General features: G+C 41.0%; 1 pseudogene; it reads left to right on the forward strand.

Annotated features, from left to right (window-relative positions):
• Positions 1-13,725: 13,725 nt before the first annotated feature.
• LOC102241600 overlaps positions 13,726-21,053 on the forward strand; it is a 17,276-nt pseudogene continuing 9,948 nt past the window's right edge.

Here is a 21,053-nt window from a genome sequence, read left to right on the forward strand (position 1 = left end):
TACATTTCAAGTGCTCAATAAACCACATGTGGCTACTATATTCAACATTGCAGACCTGGAGCAGTGGTCTCCAAAGTTTGATACCCTTGAGAGTTCATTGGGGTTTCAATGAGAAGAAAATCTTAAAATACCTGTATGTATTTATGTTTATTCCATTATTATAAACTAGAGGCCTGGTGCACAAAATTCATGTGAGGGGGGGGGTGGGGCGGGTCCTCAGCCTGGCCTGCACCCTCTCTAATCCGGGACCCTTTGGGGGATGTCTGACTGCCTCTCGCAATCCAGAACCACTGGCTCCTAACCGCTCACCTGCCCGCCTGCCTGATCGCCCCTAACCTCTCTGCCTGCCTGCCTGATCACCCCTAACTGCTCCCCTACTGGCCTGATCACCCCTAAATGCCTCTGCCTCACCCCGCACCTGAGACCCAGGTTTCCCTCTGGCTGGTCGCAGGCACCCAGGACCCGGGCCGGATTCACCCGGGACCACAGGGCAGGAGGCTTGTCCCTCTCCCGGGCTGCAGCCCCAGCTGCTGGCACCTGGGACCGCGGGGCGTGCAGCTTGTCCCTCTCCTGGGCCGCAGCCTGGCTGGTCCCCATTTCTCTCTCCACAGTGTTGAATGTCTGAGCCATTATGGCATGATGGTGTGAGGGCATGATGACTATTTGCATATTAACTCTATTATATAGGATATTTTCTAACAAATTCTGTTAAAGAAAATATATACAGTTCCACTTAGGAATCTCTATGAGGGAGGAAGGGAGAGAGGAAGAGAGGGAGGAGGAGAGAGGGGTAATTAATTTCCTGGTTGCTTTCAACATTTACCACAAAATGGCAATCTCTTTTCTATAACTTATAAATTTAAGTCTAAAAGCTAAACTTCAAGAGGAGTAACTACCATAAATCAACTAATATTTTTAAAAGCACTAAAGAAAAGATTATACTTACCTAGTTCTTTCTAAAAGACTCAGAAATGAAAAATTCTTCTGTGTAAAAAACAGATATCCTATATAATAAAAGGCTAATATGCAAATTGTCCCCTTGGGAGTTCGACCTACCGTGAGTTCAACCAACTGGGAGTTAGACCACTCACTATGATGTGCGCTGACCACCAGGGGACAGTGCGGAACGAGGTAAGGCCCTGGCCTGCAGCTGGCAGCCGAGGGAAGAAAGGCCCCGATTGGCCCTGATTGCCTTCCAGGCCTAGGGACCCTACCCATGCACGAATTTCGTGCACTGGGCCTCTAGTTTGTTATATAAAACTTGACCATATAGAAAATGTTCAAATATAGAAGCCAGACACAGACAAATAGTTTCATTCACTTTCACAACTTATATTACTTATACCATGTCTGCATTTTTAGAGCACATGATATTTACTTTCTGCCCTGTAATCCAAACCATACCTTTATTTTAGTCTTAGTGCTAATAAATTCAGTATTTATGTTGGTCCCTATTCTCTCATATCTTGATTGGCTAAAGTTGGTACTCTAGTATATTCCTTAAGAAGGACTTACAGGAAAAATGTTCTCTGAATTCTGGCATGTTCAGGAGCACTTGCCTGTTGTCCTTATGTGCACATAACATCTTTAGGTTACACATTCCTTCCTTGAGGCTATCATCGGTGTTACTCCTCTGACATAGAAGTCGGTGTACCATTGATTATTGTTGTAGAGAATCTGAGGCCAGTACATCCTTTTTCCTTTTGTAAATGACTCTTTGCCTAGCTGCCCAAAGAATGTTGTGCTGTTGTCTTCAAGTCCAATAACTTTACTTGTATATGTCTCAGTATTGGCTCTTCTGAGTCAGTTTTTCTTGGAATAAAAGGTATGTCCTTTCTTACATAGATAGAAATTTCTTTTATTTCAGGTAAGTTTTCTTAAATTGTATCTTAGGTATTTTGTTGGGACTCAGTATTTTCTTTTTCGGCAACTCCAAGTATTCATATATTGAATCTCTTTTGCCTATCCTCTACACCTCTTCCTTTTATCCTTTCTTCATTTTTATTTCATTTGTCTTCCCTCCACCTCTACCTCCCGTTTCTCTCCTCTGTTCCCCACTGTGTTTTTGCAGCCTATAGTCTCCCTGGTGCTTCATCCAGTTTCACTGTAATTTCTATGATGGTGCTATTGTTACCTTAACCTTTTTCCTAAGGTCTGCCAGATCACAGTTCATCTGCTCCTCTGCGGCCTCGTGATCTCTTCCCTGAGCTCTTGCATTTCTAATTTGTGTTTTCTCTAATAAATCATTCACTTCACCAAGCTTTTAAAATTTTTGGCAAAAAGCTTGGTCATAATTTTCACTTACCTTGTGGTGAAATTGTTGGTGCTGGTCTGCAACTTGTATTCTTTTCCTCTGCTTCTCGTGACCCTCTGGTGGTTTCTCTTTGAATTTCTATCTTTGCAAAATGAATTTTTCCTAAACCAGATCTCTGCAACAATGTTACCTGAGAAGGGCCAAGACCAAATAGAACTTTTCTTATGTTGCAGAGTTTTGCGTGTAAGTTTGTTCTTCTTGAGTCAATGGGTTTAGCAGTTACTCTTCCGTGCCTCTGGCAGAGATAGTGCTTCCTACAAACATGCCTTGTCTCTATGATTTCTCCTTCAGCCTCACTTTTTCTTCAGAATAAAACCAGGTACAAGGGTGCTCCTCCTGCCAGCATAGGCCCCTGTTTCTGCTGTCGCATACAAGGTATTAGGCTTTGCCCTCCACCTTCGAAAAGCGTATCTTTTCTAAGATCTGTGCTACAGTGTCATCTCTCCTCACCCATTCCTAAATCGTCGCCACTACTTTTGGCAGCCCTTCCACTTATATTATAGTTTGGGGTTCTAGCTATGTCTTAGTTTTGGCAGATATGGAGGTTGTCTTTTCCTTTCTCATTTTCCTTGTTGCTTTGAGTTGTTTCTAGGAAGAGAAGAAAAAAGTGCTTTCTGGCACCAAATACAAACCCAGAGTCTCTTCCATCCTTTTAAAACTATTATCATTTGGATATGTTTTTTAATGCTCACAGTATTTTAAAACATGTGTAAATTTTATATGTAAATGTATAATATATAAATCTATTAGGTTGCATGCTCTCTCCAAATTTTTATGTATGCAATAACTGACCAAAAAAGCTTAGAGAATACCAAAGTTAAGAAAATCGTGTGAACTAAATGCTATTATAAAGGTAGATATCTCAGGCTATTGGTCCAGAGAGAAGTAACTTCTCTTTTAATTCGCCTGGGTAGACATCACACACTATGTGAGCAGTATGCATTGAGGAAAAAATGGTTTGAGGCATACCATCTGATAGAAATATAATAACACTTTTGATAGTTTTGCAGTTTGATTTTGCAAAGCATTTTCACACACATTATTTCATTTGATCCTCCAAATGACCCATTGAAGGTGATATTATTATTTCATTTTTACAAATATGGAAAATGAGGACCACAGAGATTGACTTAATTAAGGCCACACAGCTGAATGTCAAGCCCTGATCCCTGCAGTCCTCAACTGCTGCCTGGGATTTAGGAAGCGAACATGTCCCTTGGTGGGACACAGGCCCATACGAAAGAAGGTCTTATAGTTTTAAAAAATGCCAAGTCACAGAACTTTCCTAATCAAAACACTTTAATCCTGATTTTTTTAATGAGGCAAAAGCAGAGAGAGATGTTAGTTTCTTCAAATACCTGAATTAATCTTTTCAAAGTCTCTTAAAATGGTTCTACAGCACAAAAAGAAGGTAATATATAGTAATTCTTCATTTTATTTTATTCATATGTACTCAAGGCAGATAATTGAATCCAAAAAGTATTTTGGAAAATAGACTAACTCTCTTTGTTGTCTTACACATTTTATTTTCAACATATTCAGTGTTCAGATGACCAGTGGGTTGGTATCAAGTCAGTTACTATTTGAGAGTACATCAAATAACCGGAAGTTAAAATGTCAGAGTAGCTTCATTCTTTTGAAATAAACTGCCTCTCCCATAATTTATTCTGATGCTTCATGGCCAGATGCTATGCAATCAAATAACTGAACCTTCTATCAGTTCTAAATGTAAATTTAGCTTAGGCATAGCCAAATGTGTAGGATTTTATGGATTTGTTAGTACAGTCAAAATGTGTGTATGTGAGTTTGTGTATGTGTATGCTGAACAAGGCACAAGATAACCGTGAATAGATCAGCTGTGCTCAAAGATTTCAAAAGATATATAAACAACATTTTGAGTTAGGCATCATCGAACAGCCACAACTAATTGCTTTCATAAAGTTGTGCGCACAAGACTATTTGAATAAGATTGTTCTTAATTGAAAGAACACATATCACCGATAGCTAACAGATTTTTCCAGTAAATATTTTTAAACTATTATTGAAAGTTTGGGAAGGGTTGATTTTCTAAATAAATTCTAGGCTTTGGAATAGTTAGCAATCTCTCCTTGATAAATATTATCATCTGTTAAAAGCAGAACTACAAAAGAAAGGAGGAAAAGAAGGGAGGGAGAGATGGAGGAAAGAAAAGAGGGAGGAAGGGAGGAAGATTTCATTGGCAAGCATGTTTATGTATTTAGAATTTCATGTGAAACTAAAAGTTGAGAAGGGGCTTTTGTATATAAAGTTATCACCCTGCTTTCTCCATCTAATTCTACAGGCTCTAAAATGGCTAATTAAAACCTAACTGTACTACTTGGTTAATTCACTTGACAGTTAACCCTAGGGAATATTTTGACAGTTAATTATATACATTGACAATTTTTATATGGTGGGTATAAATTTATAGTGATGCAGCTATAAAATCCCACCACAGCAACCAAATTTTTGTTCATACAAAAGCTCAGATTAATCTTAATCAGTAGTAAGAAATGTAATTGAGCTAGTTTGATAAGTGATTATTCCCATAGTGCTTCAAAGAACTTGTCATTCTTATGAATTATTTTTCTGCTGCAGTGCAACCTGCAAAAGGATGTGTCTAGTATTTCTAAGGAGCACACATTGGTGAATAAATGGGAATATCTCTCTCTCTCTCTCTCTCTCTCTCTCACACACACACACACACACACACACACATTTTAAAGTTAAATTTATACTGACCTTCAGGATTAAAATGACTGTTCTGAGCCTAGGAACTTGCCCTGTTAAAAATATGGTAGAAACTCAAACCTAAGGAAATTATGGTCTAAGTGGGAGTCAGGACTTTGAAGATATAAACCAATCAGAGAAATAAGGCAGAACTGTTTTGGGTACCAAAACACATGGAACTTTGGGGCAAAGCATCGTGAGTTCTTGGGTTTCAAGGAGGAATCAGGCTGTAGGATTGGAGGAAGCAGGCACAGGAGTAGTTGCCATGTTGTGAGGTGAGAGCTGCACTAACATTAGCTACCCAGGGATGGGGATGGGGACACAAAGCAAGCAATGTCTGCTCATGCCAGGGAGGCAAGGATGGCTTCTCTACAGATATGATGTCTGAGATGAGTTTTAAAGGACAAAGTTTGTCAACAGGAAAAAGGAGGGCAGAGCGAACAAGTCAAAGGCTGAAAACATTTTAAAATGCCGAGAAGTGTAGGCTTCCCCTGTAAATTATCGGGGCCTTGAGACTTTTTAAATAGGAGGAGGACATGGTCAGAGCTGGGTTTCAGAAGGCCCCTCCGGCTGTGAATCCAGACGACTATATTACAGACAGGAGACGACTTCAGAGGCGTCACACACTGGGACCTGGCCTGAAGGGGTTGCGGTGGAGATGAAGGTTAGGGGATCACCTGCCACTACACAAACATAGACTGAAGAATTCTTTTTTACTGGTATTAAACAATCATTTTTCGAAGGTATAAGCAAGGGGTGATTAAAAGTGGTTACTCTTTTCAGAATTATAGAAGGTTATTCACTGCCACCATCTACTTGGTGTGGTCTGAGGTCTCCAAGCGAAATTGACAAATATTTATGGAGCAAGAGTCAGCACTCTGTCCTGGGAAGATGCCATTTGCCGCTGCACATGCTCTACTCCAGCCATTCAAACGGGGACCAGAGTTCCCTGCACCCGTAGCACCTGCGATATGCAAAGCAGCCATTTAAGTAGGCAGTGTGAGAGAAAAGCAAACGAGTACTGGGTTTCCCATTGCCCGTGAGTTCCATCCGTCCACCCCTTCCCAGTGAATTAGTGTGAATAAATAAATACAACCAAGTTCACTGGTAACCTTTAGTGCCTCCCATTAATCAGAGTAATAAGGGGTCTTTTCTGGGGTCTTCCTTGATGTTCTAGGAAGAAAAATGGTGACATGAGGTCAGTTTAGCTCCAGCCCTATGACACTTTGTCAATATGATATTGGCAATGCAGTTATGTTGAAAAATAAGGGCATTATTTAGTTGTTAGGAGTTAGTAAATAGATTATTTATTATGTTGTCTGTCATCAATCAGAACCCCAAGCCAGGGAGACACCAGCTGCCTGAATAATTTTTCTGCAAGTGCCTAAAACAGTTTGCTCAGGCTCCCTTCCTCCTACTTCCTTTCCCTTCCTCCCTCCCTCCCTCTCTGCCTTTCTCCCTCTGTGTGTGTATGTTAGAAAATGTTATAATATTTAAGGTTGATGAGTATGGGAATTTATTAGCAGGAAATGAAAACTGATAGGTATTTAATATTTAATGTGAAATAATCTACTGTAACATAAAAAACTCAAAATAATACTAACTCTTTTAATTGTCCATGGTAATTAAACTGTCACCGTGATAATTAAAAAGATAGGTGAATAGTAAGTTATTGACATAAGCTCTTCAAATGAAGTGGGCCAATTTCAAAACTAAATTTAACTTAAATTAAATGATTGCTTCTCTCATACTTTTTTTTTTCTTGGCAGCATCAAAATCTGTTTTTCTTGGTTTTTACCTGGGATGATAAACCCAAAGTAACTGAATCAGCATGGGTTAATAAAAATGCCTAGTAATAAAAATGTAATAAAATCTTCACTTTTGCTAAAAGGAAAAGATTATTTGCTACATAGTGAGAGATTTATAGGTTCGCTAGTTAGGAAATTGTGTGTGTGTGTGTGTGTGTGTGTGTGTGTGTTCATTCACTTCACATCACATATCAATAAATTCTAGATGAATTTAAGTTAAAAAATTAAAAAATTTACAGAGAATTATTTAATATTTAATTGAATCTATATGAAATCTCTTGATTCACATCACATATCAATAAATTCTAGATGAATTTAAGTTAAAAAATTTAAGTCAATACAGAGAATTATTTAATATTTAATTGAATCTATATGAAATCTCTTGAAGAAAAAGAAAATGTCTGGACTTGAAATTTCATAAAAATCTTATAACCTTCAATTCTCTATCTATCCTTGTCTGGTTTCAGTATAAAGTTATATAAGCCTTATAAAATTAGTTAGGAAAGTGTTTGCTCTTTCTGCATTTTTCTAGAGAATGTCATTTAATATCGGATTGATCTATTAGAATTCAACTAATGTTTTCTTTAAAATACTATTCTGATTTATATTTAATGGACATTATTTGAAATAAATTGACATAAAATTGTTCTTGATATTTCTTAATTATATTTTAAAATTTCAGCTAAATGTATATTTGTTTCCCTTTTCTTTTTTATACTAATCACTTTTATTTTATTTATCAATGTTACAAAAATTTCTCTATTAGCTATTTTTATTGATTTTGGAGAGAGGATGGGAGAGGGAGCAAAAGATAGAAACATTGATCCACTGCCTCCTGCACGTCCCTACTGGGGATCAAGTCCACAAGCCAGGCATGTGCCCTGACCAGGAATCGAACTCTTGGTGTATGGGAAGATGCTCAACCACTGAGCAACACTAGCTGGGCTGATTAGTCTTTTTTTTTTTATTGCTTAAAGTATTACAAAGGGTATTACATATGTGTCCTTTTTTTTCCCCCCACCCTTGACAATCCCCTGGCCTCCCCTACCCCCCAGTGTCTTATGTCCATTGGTTATGCTTATATGCATGCATACAAGCCCTTCGGTTGATCTCTTACCCCCCTCCCTCCTGCCCCCCAACCCTCCCGGCCTTCCTGCTGCAGTTTGACAATCTGTTTGAGGCAGCTCTGCCTCTGTATCTATTATTGTTCAAAAGTTTATAATGGTCTCTATTATCCATGAATGAGTGAGATCATGTGGTATTTTTCCTTCATTGACTGGCTTATTTCACTTAGCATAATGCTCTCCAGCTCCATCCATGCCGTTGCAAATTGTAAGAGTTCCTTCTTTTTTACAGCAGCATAGTATTCCATCGTGTAGATGTACCACAGTTTTCTAATCCATTCATCTACTGATGGGCACTTAGGCTGTTTCCAAATCTTAGCTATGGTGAATTGTGCTGCTATGAACATAGGGGTGCATAGATCCTTTCTGATTGGTGTTTCTGGTTTCTTGGGATATATTCCTAGAAGTGGGATCACAGGGTCAAATGGGAGTTCCATGTTTTGTTTTTTGAGGAAACTCCATACTGTCTTCCATAGTGGCTGCACCAGTCTGCATTCCCACCAGCAGTGCACAAGTGTTCCTTTTTCTCCACATCCTCTCCAGCACTTGTCGTTTGTTGATTTGTTGATGATAGCCAGTCTGACAGGTGTGAGATGGTACCTCATTGTTGTTTTGATTTGCATCTCTCGGATGATTAGTGACTTTGAGCATGTTTTCATATGTCTCTTGGCTTTCTGAATGTCCTCTTTTAAAAGGTGTCTATTTAGATCCTTTGCCCATTTTTTGATTGGATTGTTTATCTTCCTTTTGTTAAGTTGTATGAGTTCCCTATAAATTTTGGAGATTAGGCCCTTATCAGATATAATGTTGGCAAATATGTTCTCCCATGTAGTGGGCTTTCTTGTTGTTTTGTTGATGGTTTCTTTTGCTGTGCAGAAACTTTTTATTTTGATGTAGTCCCATTTGTTCATTTTCTCTTTAGTTTCAACTGCCCTAGGAGCTGTATCAGTGAAGAAATTGCTTTGGCATATGTCTGAGATTTTGTAATTGAACTCCTGGTGTATGGGAAGATGCTCAACCACTGAGCAACACTAGCTGGGCTGATTAGTCTTTTAAAATAAGCAACTTTTGCCTCTTTTATTCTATCATCTCTTTTCTTTTTCAATTGGTTACTGTTTTGATCTTTATCATCTCTTTCTCTATACATTTGTTAGTTTATTCTGTTCTACTTCTTAAAACTTTAATTGGACACCATTCATTAATTTTCATCTTTTATTATTTTCTAATATAATCACTTGAGTGTATAAAAAACCATTTTCACTACTCCTAGTGAAACTTTAGACTATACAATTTTTACAGTTCATATGACAGACATTTTAAAACAGTGGTTGCCAACCTGTCAGACCTCATGGACCACAAGTGGTCCACGGACCACCGGTTGGCCGGTTGGCAACCGCTGTTTTAAAGTATATATATACTAGAAGCCTAGTGCATGAAATTCGTGCACAGGTAGGGTCCCTAGCAGCTGCTGGCTGCTGGCCAGGGCTTTTCTTCCCAGGCTGCCTGCCACTGGGCGGGCCTCCCTTTCCCAGCTGCTGGCTGCCGGCCAAGGCCTTCCTTCATTCCGAGCCACCCCCTGGTGGTCAGCGCACGTCATAGCAAGCCCGATAGGTCGAACTCCCACCCAAGAGGACACTTAGCATATTAGGCTTTTATTATATAGGCTTTTATTATATAAATAAAGAGTTTGGTCGGCCATTCAACCAATCAAAGTGTAATATGCTAATGATATGCTAAGGCCGCTCAACTGCTTGCTATGACGTGTACTGAGCACCAGGGTGCAGACAGTCGACCAGTTGACCAGTCACTATGATATGCACTGACCATCAGGGGGCAGATGCTCTGACTAGTATGTTAGCTTGCTGCTGAGGTCTGACTGATCGAGACTGAGTAGGATGGGCTGGACATGCCCTGGAGCCCTCCCACGGTCCCTCACTTGCTGGCCAACCTCCCATTTCCCTCCCCAGCTCCGATAGTGCACCAGTGGGGTCCCTCGGCCTGGCCTGCGCCCTCTCACAATCTGGGACCCCTCAGAGGATGTCAGAGAGTTGATTTCAACCTGATCCTGCAGGCCAGGCCGGGGGACCCCACTGGTGCACGCATTTGTGCACCAGGCCTCTAGTAGATATATAATTTCATCTTTGACCCAGGAGATGTCACCAACCTGGTCCCTCTGACCCCGTTGAAAATTTAGGCAAGCCTGCCCCTAACCTGTGGCTAAAGCAAAAGTAAAAATAAGATGTCTACATATTCATGTCTAAGTGCTTAAAAATTATAAATCAAGCCTATAAACTGAAACATAAACTACGTTCCATCCCCTATTTTGAAAAATATACCTTTATACAACAAAGTAGAGAATTACATGTAAAACTACAGTTTTTGAAGAGCAAATATTTAAATTGAGTCCCTCCAGGACACAAAGAGAAGCAAACAGAAAAGGAAAAATGGACTCTTGCGACTACTGAGCAATACTTCATTGAGTGACAATGACTGAAACTTGGCAAAATTTTAAAAACAACTGACATTGATTATTATTGCACCTGTCTTGGTATTCTTTTGATAACTTTGTGAGGTTTGGCTGACAAATCAAATAAGGGCTGACATAATTTATAAATTATTATATACTATTTCATAAAATTTATTTTTCTTGCCTTCATTTCAGAAAATCACTTGCTATCCTATAATCAAAATATTTACATATAATTTTTTTCTATAATATTAATATCTAAAAGATCAAAAATAAATTGTAACTGCATTCAGTGGGGTCTTAATTTAAATATTTGCTCTTCAAAACTACACTTGATTCAGTATATTTCAAGACACCGAAACTTTGTAACTTAATTTTTAAATTTTTAATGATTATATATTTGTATAACATAAAATCATTTATAATTCTAGTGCTCAATACCTCTCTAGTTTCTAATGTATAGAATCAGTAGGTATCACACTTCACATGGCATATTAAACCTGCAGATCTGTGAGTGTAAGAGCAATATGGATTGTTTAATGTTGGAAAATTCTCTCTGTAGCCATGTGCGTAAGTTGCAAAGATTGTGCAAATGTGTGAGTCCCTCCAGGACACAAAGAGAAGCAAACAGAAAAGGAAAAATGGACTCTTGAGACTACTGAGCAATACTTCATTGAGTGACAAGCCACATAGTATTCACTCCAAAGGAAAGGATTTAACAAGTTGATTGATTTATCTTTTCTTTTATATAAAAATTTCTGCCACTCAAATCCTCCCTACCTTTTGAAGCAGTATCCATCTTCAAAAACTCAAACCTCCCCACATCTAGACTTTGTCACCCTTTGTTTATTAGGGGTGGGGAACCTTTTTTATGCCAAGGACCATTTGAATATTTATAACATCATTCACGGGCCATATAAATTCACCAACTTAAAAAATTAGCCTGCTATATTTGGTCAAACATTTAATTAACTCATCCCTAATGCCTTGGCAGGGCCAGGCCAAGTGATTTCATGGGCCTCATACGGCCCTCGGGTTGGACGTTCTCCGTCCCTGGTTTAGATGCTATCCAGTGGCCCAAGTGCTTGTTTTCAGTGGGGTCTTAATGGAGTCAGTCATGAGAGCGACTGTGGATACTATCATGCTGTGCCAATGTTGAGCACGTGTCTTTAATATAAGTGTGTATGTATATTGTTTATGTGTGTGTGTGTGTGTGTGTGTGTGTGTGTGTGTGTGTGTTTATGACATGAGGGACTTCTCTAAAGCATGGGCCCCAGGCAGGGTCCTCTCTTGCCCTGGTCTAACAGAGGTACAGGTCAGCTTTCCCATCCCTGCTGGCCCCAGGCTAGACAGCCATGTACAACAGGCAGAGTTGCTATCAGGTAGCCCCCCTCCTCCTTGCTCCTGTGGCTTTATCCAACCTCGCTTCACAGTTATGCTGCTTTTTCTATAAGAAAGACAGGGATCTTTAGCACCCTCTTGTAAAACTAGCAATATCTCCAAGAGTGTGTCCTTTCTAGGGTTTAATTCTAGAACCCATGCATTGTTCTACAGTCCATGGGTTCCTTTGAGGACCTAGTTGGCCATAATTCCAGAAGCAGAAGTCCCTCCCTAGTCAATGTATTCAAATGTCTTATGTCGTCATATCCTCACATAGATTCCAAGCTCTTGGAGGGGTTGTGCGTTATTTATGTTCAAACCCACCACTAGTGCCTGGCACCTCACACACACTTAATAAATTTAGGAAAATATCTGCAGAAAATGTTGCAGAGAGCTGTCATCTTTAGTGGGTAAAGAATACACACAAGTAGATGAGAAGAAAAAAAAACTACAACCAAAATAGGTAAATGGGCAAAGTACCTGATAGTCGGTTCCACAAAACGAACACAATACTTTGAAACCAATTTGGCAGTCAAAGGCCTCAAAATATTCACTTTATTTGACCTAATAATTCCACTGCTAAAAATCTATCAGAATGATACATTTTGGAGGAGGAAGTTTTATTGATCTGACTCAAGCTTGGTAAGGTCTTTCTTTTTCTACCTCGCAGGATGTTCTTTGGCATCCTTGCTGGGGGCTAGAGTGGGAGAAGTGAGGACCCAGAAATCAGGCCTTCAGAGTCAACAAGGTGACTACTAGAGCATCAGGAATACTGGACATTCGCCTCCTATTGCATTCCATGCTGCCCACCGGTGTGAGTAACCCTGCCTCCCTATGGCAACATCAATACCTGGGCCTGATGGGAACACAGAAAGAGAGTCTCAGAGGATCCCACGAGTTAGAATGCAAAATTGTGTGCAAATTAAAAGTTCTGCCCAACAACATTTAACGGTAGCATGACAACTCAGAAGTGGTTACTCCTGTAGAATGTTGGCTCCGGGTGGCCTCAAGCCTCCTGGAAATGTGGGGCTTCAGTTCCAGTGGAGTGGCCACGAGTGCTTATTCACAGAAGGGTCAGAACAACTCAGTTCACCCAGCCAGCTGCCCAGCACCCAGGCCACTTTATGAAACAAAAGCTCTCTGCCCAGGTAGCCCCTCCTTGGTGATAATGAACACAGATGAGTTTCCTTGGAGCCATGGTGACACAGAACCTAGAAACTGACAGTGTGTCCCTGGCTTCTATCAAGAAGCGCTAATGCGCCGTGCTGCCACCCGCCATTAGGAGAGCTTTTTACCACGACTAGGCCACTTGTCATTTCTCAGCTGGATCAGCCTGTAATACACTAACGTGATTTCAACTAAACAACGGAGCTAAATACCAGAGGAGTAGGGCACTTGGGGCAGAAAGGAAAGGGAATGAAATAACTGTCATTACCTCCCTAAACTTCAACAACGATGAAAGAGCCCTCTTTCTGAGCGGTCCAGATCCCCAATTTCACATGGTGTAATGGCAGCCAGCTTCGCAGAGCAGAGACAGAAACACTTGTCTGCTGATGAAATCTCTTGCTTCGCCCATTGAGCAGTGGAGATGATCCTCTGGCCTCAGGCCCAGCCTGAGGTTGGGGTCCCTGACCCAACAGTCCATTTGACCCTAAAGCAGTGCTTGGTGGACTCCATTTAGAATCTTACTGAAAATGAATAATAACGATGGGCTTCCGGTAAGAGAAATGTGCACAGGCAGCTGCTATTCTGTACACAGTATTGTGGAGCCCCTTAAACGATCAGCTAGTTCTCTCGACCCTCAGGCCACCTCTCCCCACTCCTGTGTGCCACAGGCCTCCTGCACGGAGCAGGGGGCTCTGTTCTGCGGGACTAGGAAGCAGCATGACAAGCTTCCCCAGCACAGAGCTCGAGGCCACACGGGAGACCATCTCAGGAGACCCGTGGGTAAAACATTCCTCATCATCCTGTCCGTAAATGTCCATGGTAAAGGATCTTCACTCCAAAGAGACCCTTCCCAGTCTGACTTCTCTTCCAAAGGATTTACATGTCGATCTCTAACAATGTTGAAAAGCAGTTTGGTGCTAAGGAAAAACAAAACCACTTATGGCAAGAAATTAAAAGTGAAATTACATAAGGCTTTAAAAAAATTTGGTATTCAAATTGCATTTTTCAACTAAGAGTCATCAAATCATTTCCTTAGCCAGAAGCATCATTATCCTCATTTCACAGGTGGAAACGCGGGAATTACAGAGAGGTTAATGGCTGTGTCTAAAAGCACACAGCACGCCCTCATCAGAAGGAGCTGGAAATGCAGGTAGAGTCAAGGGCTCATACTGTTCTGTGATAACCCAAACTTTATGAACAAGTTTGGCTTGGCCCTAATAGGCATTCAGTTTTAAAAAATGTCTTTCATTAAAAAATATAATTTGAAGAACTGGGTAATTGACTCACATTTGATTAAGGCAGAGTCTATTGGATTAACATGATTAATAGATAAAATTATAATCAAACAGGAAGCAGTACAAAAGGTGACAAAGTCATGGATCACATTAAGACACTAAATTTTTAAAAGAGGGATATGCTGAAGTTTTTTTTACATTAGTAATATTCATTTCACAGTGGATCTCACACTGTTTAGCTCTCTCTGGTGCTGTAATTAGAATGAAGTTTGTGTTCAGGATTAAAAGAAGTACTTGTGAAGTCTTTTGATTTCATAGTAAGGAAAACCCTTACTGTCCTCTTTCTGATTCTCCCCAAATCATTTGGCTCAGTAATAATTTCTCAAACTGATAATGAAGTTGGCCACTCCAGTGGTTATCCTGCTCAGAACTAAACATAGTTAATGACATCAAACTCCAAAGTCCTTTCAGGAGCAGAAATGTTCACCAGCCTGGACTGGGGTAACATATTCCACAGTTTTTTGTGTGCATGAAAATGATCACCCCGATAGACACTTAGTTAATTGATCTGAAACTACTCCAGCTTCAGTTACTAGCAGACTGCCAGGCCAGGAAGTAAGATGGAAAATAGAATGCTTGGGGTTTTTATTTGTCAACTCAGTCTTAAATCCTTTTTTTGCCCAAGAAATGGAAGCTGCTGTGGCAGAAATGAAGGAGGATGTGTTAATAGTCTTCTCACTGCCAAGATGTTCTCTGTTTCACTCTGAGTGGTCTCAGTCTCCTTCCCAAACCTTCCATATCTGCATAAACTGGGAGGAGGGAAGGAATCGGGGAAGGTTTGAACCATTCCTTAATCTTCATCAGTGTCCGGAAGCCAACTCACAAGCATACAATATAAAGGAAAAAAAACTGTCTTCCTAAGCAAACACATCTCCAGTGTCATCTCCTAGCCACCACTCCACCCCAACTAGCTTCAGGATTTTCCTATTTAGAAATTCCGTAACCACCACTGCAGTCCCTGTTCTTTTCATGTCGTTACTTCCAGAAGCATGCTCTGGTCAGGCAAATGTCTAAGACCCTGGGATTGAAAGACGGTATTAGAACAATGAGTTAGCTTTCTTTGCCCATAATAATGACAAAGTGTTGAAGGATTGATATTTCCTGTTGCAAGTGTTTGTGGAACAAAGGCTCTCACATACAACTTGTTAGAGTATGTGTTAGAAGGGTTGTGGTAGTATCTATCAAATATTAATAAAATGTGCATCCCCTCTGACAAGCCATTCCATGTACACCTATGCACAATGAGATGGATTCAAGGCTGTTCGTTATAGTGCTTTTTGTATATCAAAATGTTGGAAGCAACCTCATCATTTATAAGCTGGAAAATGATTAAAGGAATCATGGGATAGCTATACTGGGGAATACTTATGGATCACTTTTTTATTGTTGTTGTTGATGCTATTACAGAGGTCACCCATTTTCTCTCTCTTTGCCCACCTCCAGGCCCTAGACTCCCCTCTCCTGGCCTTCAACACACTGTTGTCCGAGCTATGCATATATATTCTTTGGCTAATATCTTCACCTTTCCAACCCCCTTCCCCTCTGACATCATCAGTCTGTTCCTTGTATCCATGCCTCTCGTTCAGTTTTGTTTATCAGTTTATTTTGCTCGGTAGATTCCATATATAAGTGAGATTACATGATATATTTCTTTCTCTGACTGGCTTATTTCACTTAGCATAATAATCTCCAGGTCCTTCCATGCTGTTGCAAAGGGTGAGAGATCCTTCTTTTAATAGCCGAGTAGTATTCCATTGTGTGAATGTACCACAGCTTTTTTATCCACTCATCCACTGATGGGCACTTGGGCTGTTTCCAGAGCTTGGCTATTATAAATAACGCTGCGATGAACATAGGAATGCATATATTCTTTCTGATTGGTGTTTCAGGAGTCTTAGGATATATTCCCCAAAGTGGGATGGCTGGGTCAAAGGCAGTTCCATTTTTAGTGTTTTGCGGAAACTCCATGCTATTCTCCACAGTGGCTGTGCCAGTCTGCATTCCCACCAGCAGTGCATGAGGGTTCCCTTTTCTCCACATCCTCGCCAGCACTTGTTTGTTGATTTATTTATTTTGTTTGTTTGTTTGTTGATTTATTGATGGTAGCCATTCTGGAAGGTGTGAAGTGATGAATCCAACCAAATGTCAAGGAAAGATTTCCATATTACATTTTAAGTGAAAAAAGTAAGTGGTATAAATAAATGTATTTATATACTATGATTCCATTTACACATTTTTAAACATTATATGTGTAGTCTGTGTTTTTATATGGATAGAAAAAGATAAGAACAGATGGATTCCCAACTGTTAGCAGGATTAACCTCTAGAGAGGAGAAATGAGCTGGGAGGAGAGGAGAGGTGAGGAGATGAAAGAGCAATTTCACTTTCTACTCAATATACCTCAATAATTTATTCTAATAAGTATAAATAGTACTTATTAGATAGTACTACCATCATGACAAAATAAAGCCTCAGTTTTCTCATCAGTAAAATGAGGACAACAGCACGTGCCTCACAGGATTGTTGTAAAGGATCACTCGGTGGAATGCTTATACAAGCTCTGTTTACTGTTAAACATAAGTGATTATGAAATATTTAACAAGAATTATTTCAAGGTCAAGAAGAAAGAGTTGAGTAAGATAACCATGGATAGGGCTAAATTACCCCAACTTTGGAAAATGACCAGCTTAGTTGTGATGGTTATAGAAAATAACACTGGTTATAGAAAACTAGAGGCTCAGTGCACGAATTCGTGCACTGGTGGGGTCCAGTTGGCCCACCCCAATGGGGGCCATTGGGGGCAGGCTGGCTGGGGCAAGGGGCTGTGGGCATTCAAGTCATTCCACTGTTTGGTTGATTTGCATATTACCCTTTTATTATATAGGATAACACTGGCTTTGGTAATGAACGAAATCAAAGCTATGTGGTTGGGCATGGAGTCTTCTCTGAAAGGGATGGGTGCTTCAAGTTGTAATAATCCTTGGAAGAGGTTTACCCTGGGGCAGAAGAGAACAATGGGCAGGAGAACCCTCCTCTTTCTGGGCTGGGGAGCAGTTTGGAATAGATCCAAGGTCTTGAGAAACCTGAAAGAAGCCCCATTACAGGGTAAGCTCCCACCAGCCACATGCAGGCTGGGAGTAAGGCTGGGAATGAGGCCCACATGATATCCTCATGGACACATATTTGGGAGGACTACAGGCACCTGAATCTCCCCCCAGGTTCATGGTTTGGGGCCCTTTACTTGTGGCTGCATGGGAGAATAGACTTGCCATGTTAAGGGTAGGCTGACTGTCTCATCTCCTTCCATCTCAGGGGACCTCTAGGACGTTCTCTGGCTCAGATGCTCTCTATTCCTGACTTGGTTCTCTGTCAAGCTGCGTGCGTTGTCTCGATACTTACATTCCGTATGTCAAGGCACATGCTGTCTGATTGGGCACAGGTATCCTTTTGGTGATCTTTTAATGTTTATTGCTTCTGCATACTCCATGGTGGTGTTAATTGCCTCTAAGGACCTGACCCCCAGGAAGAGTGACAGACTTGGTGGGGCGGTTATACAGGGGGCAGACTGCTCCTCTGAGGACCAGGCTTTCAGAGACAGGTGCATCAACTTAAGTTGAAAATGGCTGGCAAGACATATTTATGGGCAGAACCTGGTGGTGCTAAATGTTAAGATGTGGGGAATATTCTCCATATTTTTATTCTAGAGCCCAGAATCATAGATTGTATCATGTTCAGCTTCTTTGTGATAATTTTCGTAAGCTGCCTTAAATCCTCTCTGGAACCATGGTAAACAACAACACACAAACAAGCAAATAAACAAATACATTTATACATAAACAAACAGGATTTCTTGGGTATTTACTGTGCACCAAATAATGTGCTATCTTTCACATACCTGTTTCCTCTAAACCTCACACCTAGTCATCATAAGTTCTATCCCCGGACATTGGCCAGATATTTGTCATAAGAGGTAGGGTGATGTGGGCCTGTTTTTGTCCAGCCTCTGCAGCAGGCAGGCCAAGGGACGCAGCAGGAGAGAAGGAACATGCTGCCACCGGGAGAACCTCTAAAACGGGAGGAGGAGGTGTTTGCAAGAGCGCATGCCTGAGAGTTAAGGCTTGACTTCCTTGATTGCCAGAAATGCTAAAGAAATAGCTTTTTTCCCTACTTTCTTTCAGTGGCTTTTTCTGCATGAATGGGAGCTGTCACTGAAGGGATAACTGGTCCAACCGGGAAAATAGGGAGCAAAACTCTCCCTTCCCTTCCCCCTGCAGCCCAAGTGTTTGTATTCAATGTGGGTCTGCACTGGGACACCCGCCTGTCTGTCTTCCACAATTCATCTACAAGCCCCAAAGAATAAAAGTTGTGTTTCTAGGATGCAATCGATCTTTCATTTGCATGACGAGGTCTCTCTGAAGTAGGAAGCCCATCTTCACATTTGTGGGTGTGTGACACAGTCAAGTCTAAAATGTGTTCAGATGTCTGGTCCTCCCCGCTCAGCAAGTGGGAAGCATGGGGCTCTGATTTATCAGGGGTTCTGAGGCCCTGAGCTGGTGTGGGGAGGAGTGTCCTTCTGAGAAACAACACCCAAACACAAGTGTCATAAATGTTGGCCATGCACCAAATAGACAGTGCAAACAAAGTGTGGGTCCAAGGGAGGTGGATGGGAAGGCAGCAGTGAGAGGGCCTGAGAACCAGCACAAAGAGTGACTCAGCGGCCCCACCCACCCCCAGAGGATCTCATGGTGCTGGAAGGTGCCTTGAGGGTGTTTTACAGATCCTGTTGGGTGGGGCACAAGCACTTACAACTGTTTCAGGGAACTGGGTTTCACTCTGAAGAAGAAGGAACTCCATCAATATCAGGCAACTGGTTTAACTTTTATTCAAGCAAAACTGCAGTGCACAATCAGAATTCTGTTATTTAGGTAAGTTGCAGCTGACTGTTTCAGATATAAGCTGTCAGAAAAAGTAGATTCTGACGTCATTGAGGTTGTCTGAGAGTTACCTGTGTGTGCATGTGCAGGCATGCCATGTGCATGGGCACACACACACACAAGCACATTGCTCTAATAGGAAACATAGTAGCAAACAAGGGAAGAATCTGCATTATCTCAGAACAACCAGTTTTCTCTTGTTTTCACTGAGTTCACTGGGCAAAAATCATAATATAATATACTAGAGGCCCAGTGCATGAAATCACATGAGACCCAGACCCGCTGCGCTGTGTGGCCCACCAATGCACCTCCTGGTTACTGATCATTTGGTCATTACGGCGTTATGGTGTTACAGTCACTGGCTTTTTAAAATATAAATTTTACCAATCCAGACAGAAAATTCTTCTCAGCTTAATAATTTACATGGGCATTTATGTTGTGTCCCATAGTGTGTGTGTGTGTGTGTGTGTGTGTGTGTGTGTGTGTGTGTGTGTATGAAATCATCTTTAATGCTGAGGAATTCAAATCTTTTGTAAGTGGTAATATTTAGACCAGCGGTTCTCAACCTGTGGGTCGTGACCCCTTTGGCGGTCAAACGACCCTTTCACATGGGTCGCCTAAGACCATCCTGCATATCAGATATTTACATTACGATTCATAACAGTAGCAACATTACAGTTATGAAGTAGCAACGAAAATAATTTTATGGTTGGGTCACAACATGAGGAACTGTATTTAAAGGGCCAGAAGGTTGAGAACCACTGATTTAGACAAATCAAACAGGTAACTTCTCAAGACAGGAATAACATTTCCTAAATGCCAAATTTAGGAACATTACATTTTGCCAGAACATGACGTTTCCATTGTTCCCCCAAGCAGTCAGTTCCAGGGCCTAATAGACATCAGGGGTTCCAATTGCTTCTCTTTGGGCAGGATTTGCATCCATTGTTGAGCCCCTCGCTATCTTCAAGCTCTCCTCAACTCGACGGATAAGATTCTAGAGAACCAGGGCCTGTGAAGGGCTGAGGTGGGGGAAGAAGTAGGACAGGTAAGGAGGAAGATTGCACGTAAAGGCAAGGACCCGGATGTGAGAAGAAGCTGGTTATAAAAAGATGTATTTCACAAAGGCGCTTATTGTCGTTTTATGTGACTACCCAGGAGGGACGGTCGCCCTCATGCCTGCTCTGGAGTAGAGAAGGAAAGACATTTCTATTTATTAGATTTAGGTAGAGTTTAGGGGACTGGGCAGGTTGGTGGTTGCTTTAAAGGCATGAAGTCAAGTGCAGACAACTTTAAAGCATTGCTGCTCCATTCGTGCATCTAATTGAGTCGCTTGTGGGTCAGCAGGCTCCAGAGTATAACAATTTGTCTGCACTGGACACAGAGTGGACCAATTTAATGCTTGCTGCAGGGTGAGAATTTCCACAGCCTTTGATCAGACTGCTTTTTTTAGGTCACTAACATTTAGAGGTAGATGAAAATATCAAGTAATTGGTAAGAAATTAGATGGTTTGTGGCTAATTGGCAAAAGCCTAGATTACATCATTATTTGGATTTTATCTACTTAATGAAAAAGTCTTGAGATCTTTAGGAAGAACGTGTTAATGTTAATACCACGTGTGCAGCCCACTCTATGGTGTGCAAACATCTGCCGACTTCCCTCTCCTGCCCGCCCTTGTGCTTGCCTGCTCCCTGGGACCTCTGAATCCGAAGTGGCTTTCTGTGGCATCGTTGCTCCTTTACTACTTCACTTTACCAAAATAAAAGGAAAAGAAAGAAAGGAAAGGAAAGGAAAGGAGAAGGGGAAGGGGAAGGG

The sequence above is a fragment of the Myotis brandtii genome, unplaced genomic scaffold (assembly GCF_000412655.1).
Source record: "Myotis brandtii unplaced genomic scaffold, ASM41265v1 scaffold144, whole genome shotgun sequence".
Classification (NCBI taxonomy): Eukaryota; Metazoa; Chordata; class Mammalia; order Chiroptera; family Vespertilionidae; genus Myotis; species Myotis brandtii.